The sequence below is a fragment of the Lolium rigidum genome, chromosome 7 (assembly GCF_022539505.1).
Source record: "Lolium rigidum isolate FL_2022 chromosome 7, APGP_CSIRO_Lrig_0.1, whole genome shotgun sequence".
Taxonomy (NCBI): Eukaryota; Viridiplantae; Streptophyta; class Magnoliopsida; order Poales; family Poaceae; genus Lolium; species Lolium rigidum.
In genome coordinates, this window is record NC_061514.1 from 221,497,500 (window position 1) to 221,503,584 (window position 6,085).

Genomic DNA, 6,085 nt, shown 5'->3' on the forward strand with positions numbered 1-6,085 from the left:
ATACTCAGGTTTACCTCAAGTGGATGGTCAACAGAGAGTCAACAAATGGGATTAACTAGTTAAATGAGTCAACAAATGGGATTATCAAGCTTACTTATTCGTTTTCACGTGTTAAACTTGTCTAAATCTTGGTCAAACCTAGGATTTTATCAAGATTCAAATGGGCAGAAAATTCCAAAAAAAAAACAGAAAAATGAAAAACCAAAGCACATAGTCTTGTTATGTCATATAGTAAGCATTACATTTGATAAACAAGGTCTAGACATATTCAAACCATACAAATCATGTATCTACCCTCTAACCCCTAAACTATGTCTTATGAAGTCAAGCATGAAGAGAAGTGGTTTTGGGTTTCAAACATGGAAATTTCAAACACCTCCCAAAAACTTCATTTTAGAGTGACTAAGAAGGATACATGCTTCCCTTTTCATTTTCATGTTTTAAACTTGTTTAAATCTTGGTCAATCCTAGTATTTGACCAAGATTCAAATGGGCATCAAAATTTAAAAAAATCACAAAAATGAAAAACCAATGCACATAGTTTTTCTTATGTCATATAGTAAGCATTCAAGTTCATAAACAAGGTCTATACATATTCAAACCAGACAAATCATGTATCTATACCCCTAACCCCTAAACTCTGTCTCATGAAGTCAAGCATGAAGAGAATTGGTTTTGGGTTTCAAACATGGAAATTCAAAAACCTCCCAAAAAGCTTCATTTTAGAGTGACTAAGAAGGATCCATGCTTACCTTTGCATTTTCATATTTTAAACTTGTTTAAATCATTGTCAACCCTAGGATTTGACCAAGATACAAATGGGCACAAAATTAAAAAAATCAGAAAAATGAAAAACAAAAGCACATAGTCTTCTTGTGTCATATCGTAAGCATTCAAGTTGATAAACAAGGTCTAGATATATCCAAACCAGACAAATCATGTATCTACCCCATGTCGATCTTATGAAGTCTAGCATGAAGAGAAGCCGTTTTGGGTTTCAAACATGGAAATTTCATGAACATCCCAAAAGCTTCATTTTAGAGTGACTAAGAAGGATCTAGGCTTACCTTTTCATTTTCATGTTTTAAACTTGTTTAAATCCTGGTCAAATCAAGGATTTGACCAAGATTCATATGGACATAAAATAAATATAAAAAAATGAAAAACCAAAGCACATAGTCTTCTTATGTCATATAGTAAACATTAACGTTGATAAACAAGGTCTAGACATATTCAGACTAGACAAATCATGTATCTACCCCCTAACCCCTAAACTCTGTCTTATGAAGTCAAGCATGAAGAGAAGTGCATAGTTTGGGTTTCAAACATGGAAATTTAAAAAAACTCCCAAAAACTTCATTTTAGAGTGACTAAGAAGGATACATTCTCCCCTTTTCATTTTCATGTTTATACTTGTTTAAATCTTGGTCAAACCTAGGATTTTACAAGATTCAAATGTGCATCAAAATTCCAAAAAAAACAGATAACTGAAAAACCAAAGCACATAGTTTTCTTATGTCATATAGTAAGCATTAAAGTTGATAAACAAGGCCTAGACATATTCAAACAAGAAAAATCATGTATCTACCCCTACCCCTAAACTCTGTCTTATGTAGTTAAGCATGAAGAGAAGTGGTTTTGGGTTTCAAACATGGAAATTTCAAAAACCTACCAAAAGCTTTATTTTAGAGTGACTAAGAAGGATCCATGCTTACCTTTTCATTTTCATATTTTAAACTTATTTAAATCATTGTCAAGCCTAGGATTTGACCAAGATTCAAATGGGCATAAAATTAAAAAAGATTAGAAAAATGAAAAACAAAAGCACATAGTATTCTTATGTCATATATATAGTAAGCATTCAAAAGTTGATAAACAAGGTCTAGACATATTCAAATAATACAAATCGTGTATCTACCCCTAACCCTAAACTCTGTCTTATGAAGTCAAGCATGAAGACAAGTGGTTTTTGGTTTCAAACACGGAAATTTCAAAAACCTCCCAAAAGCTTCATTTTAGAGTGACTAATTAAGAAGGATCCAGGCTTACCTTTTCATTTTCATGTTTTAAACTTGTTTAAATCTTGGTCAAACCTAGGATTTGACCAATATTCAAATGGGCATAAAATAAAAAATAAAAAACCAAAGCACATAGTCTTCTTATGTCATGTAGTAATCATTCAAGTTCATAAACAAGGTCTAGACATATTCAAACCAGACAAATCATGTACCCCCTAACCCTAAACTCTATCTCATATATGAAGTCAAGCACGAAGAGAAGTGTGGTTTTGGGTTTCAAACATGTAAATTTCAAAAACCTCCCAAAAGCTTCATTTTAATTAGACTTACTTTTAAATTAAGAAGGATCTAGGATTAATTACATTTTCATTGTCATGTTTTAAACTTGTTTAAATCTTGGTCAAACCTGGGATTTGACCAAGATTCAAATGGGCATAAAAATTCAGAAAAAAAATCGAAAGAATGAAAAACCAAAGCACATAGCCTTCATATGTCATATAGTAAGCATTCAAATTGATAAACAAGGTCTAGACATATTCAAACCAGAAAAATCATGTATCTAGCCCTAAGGCCTAACCCTAAACTCTGTCTTATGAAGTCAAGCATGAAGAGAAGTGCTTTTGGGTTTCAAACATGGAAATTTCAAAAACCTCCCAAAAGCTACATTTTAGAGCGACTAAGAAGGATCGATGCTTACCTTTTCATTGTCATGTTTTAAACTTATTTGAATCTCGGTCAAATCCTAGGTTTGACCAAGATTTAAACAAGTTTAAAACATGAAAATGAAACGGGAAGTCTGTATCCTTCTTAGTCACTCTAAAATGAAGCTTTTGGGATGTTCTTGAAATTTCCATGGTTGACTTCATAAGACGGAGTTTAGGGTTAGGGTAGACATATACATGATTTGTCTTGTTTGATTATGTCTAGACCTTGTTTATCAACTTTAATGCTTACTATATGACATAAGAAAACTATTTGGTTTTGTTTTTCATTTTTCTATTTTTTTTAAAATTTTGATGCCCATTTGAATCTTGTCAAATCCTAGGCTTGACCAAGATAATTTAAATACGTTTAAAACATGAAATGAAAAGGGAAGCATGTATCCTTCTTAATCACTATAAAATGAAGTTTTTGGGAGGTTTTTGAAATTTCCATGTTTGAAACCCAAAACCACTTCTCTTCATGCTTGACTTCATAAGACAGAGTATGTGATTTGGTTTTTAATTTTTATGTTTTTTTTCTTCCCTTTTGAATCTTGGTCAAATCCTAGGTTTGACCAAAATTTAGACAAGTTTAACACATGAAAACGAATAAGTAAGCTTGGATCCTTCTTAGTCACTCCAAAATGTACCAATTGATAGATGTGTTAACTTTGCTTCATGAAAAAATAATGTCATGTAAATGAGTTAACTTGGATTTCCTACCCTTGAATCCATAGGAAACTTTTTTCTAATGCACTATAATAATCAATAGAGTTTTTACACCAACAGTTCTGTCACTTACGTGTGGTTCCCACTTATGAGGTCCCACACTTCAGTGAGCACAAGTCACGTGCAATAGGTACGCAAACTCCCAGCCATCTTCTTTGTCAAGAGAAGACGCATCAGGATGTGTATCGGTTGTCCCTCTCACAAAAGAAAAATCCTATTAACAGAGGTTCGAGTGACGCCAAACATCCAAATCCAGATGCATCCCAACTTGCTACTATCTCCTTCCCTAATTACGATACATATATTTTTTCAGCCAAGTCAAAATTCAAAAGATTGAGGAACTCTACATAAAAAATATCAACATCTACAATTTTAGAAGCACATACTACGAAAGTATTATTCAGAGGGGGTACTGAATAATACGTTTTTATCGAGTACAAATAATGTCAGTTGGAACTAGACTTGTAAGGCACATGGCCACAAATCTTTCGTCAGAAGAGTCGAATCTGCAAATCAGTAGTTACAAAAGCGACCCAGCTTAGGGATGGATAATATGACTTAGGCAATATAAACGTTAAAATATATGTATCTTGACATATTTCAGTTGTAGATACATCCATTTTAACATCAAGTAATATGGATCGGAGGACTAGCTAAAGAACAATGAGAGTCAGTGCTTCTCTCCCCCAGCCTACCTGGCGGAGCGGCCCTCCATCAGGTCAGGTGGTGATTCCGCTTCTCTCCCTGGAAGTCCTTATCCCCCAGCCTACTCGGCGACGTGCGCTCCTCAGCTACCTCCGTGAGGGCGCCTCGGTGACCTACGCAAAGGTGGCTGGACTCGGAGCACATCGACTTCCTTCTGCGGTGCCTGGATTGGATCGACCATCCCGCGCGTGTCCTCCACCATATTGTTTTTCTTCAAGATGTTGTCATCCATCATCTTCTTCACCGCATCATGTTGGGTGTTGAGGCTCCCGTTGAGAGCTTGAACGCACTTGTTTGATAGCTCGACGTTTTCTTCGCGAAGAAAGCCGCACTCGATCTTAAGCATCAAATTCTCGCCCTTAAGCTTCTTGATGACAGTGTTCGTTTCCTCACTTGATGGAATGCTCACATCATGCAGCTTGCCCCGGCCGGTGACCTCGTCCTTCAAAGTATCGAGATCATCGCGAAAGTTGGAGGCGAGTTGCACGAGAGTTTTAAGCTCATCTCTGAAACACGTCGACGCTTCCTGCATGGCAATATCATCAGTACCAAACAAAGTGACGAGAGGAAGACGAAAATGTCCAATCAGTGGTAACCTCTAAGCGCACGAGACATGGGTTGAAGTCGTCATGAGAAGATGGCAGGGTGCGTCGTGGGGCACTGAGATATGTATAAAAAGGATTAATACGGAATAAAGAGTTGGGACCTCCGGGCCAGGAAGAATCAAGAAACATGGCGATGGAAACTAACCAGGAATGTTCGACCGCACAACGGACGCCGTTCCGAGACGAGCGCGAAGCAGGGCCTTCATTTTCTGGCGGGTCCTTTCTCGCGGCCAGCATCTGGATAGACCGTCGGCGGGAACTCTCCGCGTCCCTGGTCAACACTAGATGGTGCTTCTTCAAGCGAGATGGTGGCCTTGACTTCGGAGGCATCGCGGGAAGTGGAAGGAGACTGGAAGTATAGCAAGAAGGGAATGGAAGAAGTACTCCCCCCTATTAAAACCAGACAGCCATCTCCTGCCCTCGCTTCGAGCAACCTGGTCCGCCCATCCTAAATCAACGGCCGAGAGGGGGCTCCCTTGCGAACTCAGATCCAGTGACTTACCCAACAGAAGTTACCATGAACTTTACCTATACGAGCCATCAGATTAAGATCCAACGCACATGGTTGATCTAAAATTTGAAACTAAAATTTATGTTGCTCAGAAAAAAAAGAAAATCCCTTTATCGAAAAAAAAACTTTACATTAAGACGAAGTTGCATGGTGACTTCTCTTACTGAAGTCACTGGATCTCAGTCCCTGGTCAGGACTCGGGAGAAGAAGCAAATGAATCGAGAGCGGTCCGGAGTAGTACGTATGCTTCAACACAGGGACATTCTATCCTGTCCGTCCACCGTAAATCAACGGGACAGAGCGGCTACCTTCTCTTCGAAGGCTCTGGCGCGCAACCCGAGGAATGGACATCTGTCGGCTAGTATAGAATTTTATAGCACGCCATTAATCGAGCTAGCAGCTGTACTACTGACTACTAGTACTACTCTGATGGACGTCCAAAGCTCTGAATAGTCAGTGGAAACAATGAACGCCAGGGTAGTACTGTAGTAGTGAAGCAATGGGGATTATCTGGAGCAAGTACGGAGTACCGAGTACAGTACTACAAAAGTGCTGTTCGTTGTTTTCGCAGTTCATTTTAGCGTAACGTCCAGGTACAAAAATGTGGGTTTTCTGGAGCAAGTACTGCTGCGCATTGATATAGTGTGCACGTGATGTCTGGTGCCCAGCTGCATATAAAATCACCATGGTACATATTTGATGGATTAAATTTAACTACTCCTACGTTATCACTTCTAAAATGATTGATATGGATTATCAAGATTTGCATATGTCATATAGTAAGCATTCAAGTTGATAAACAAGGTTTAGACATAT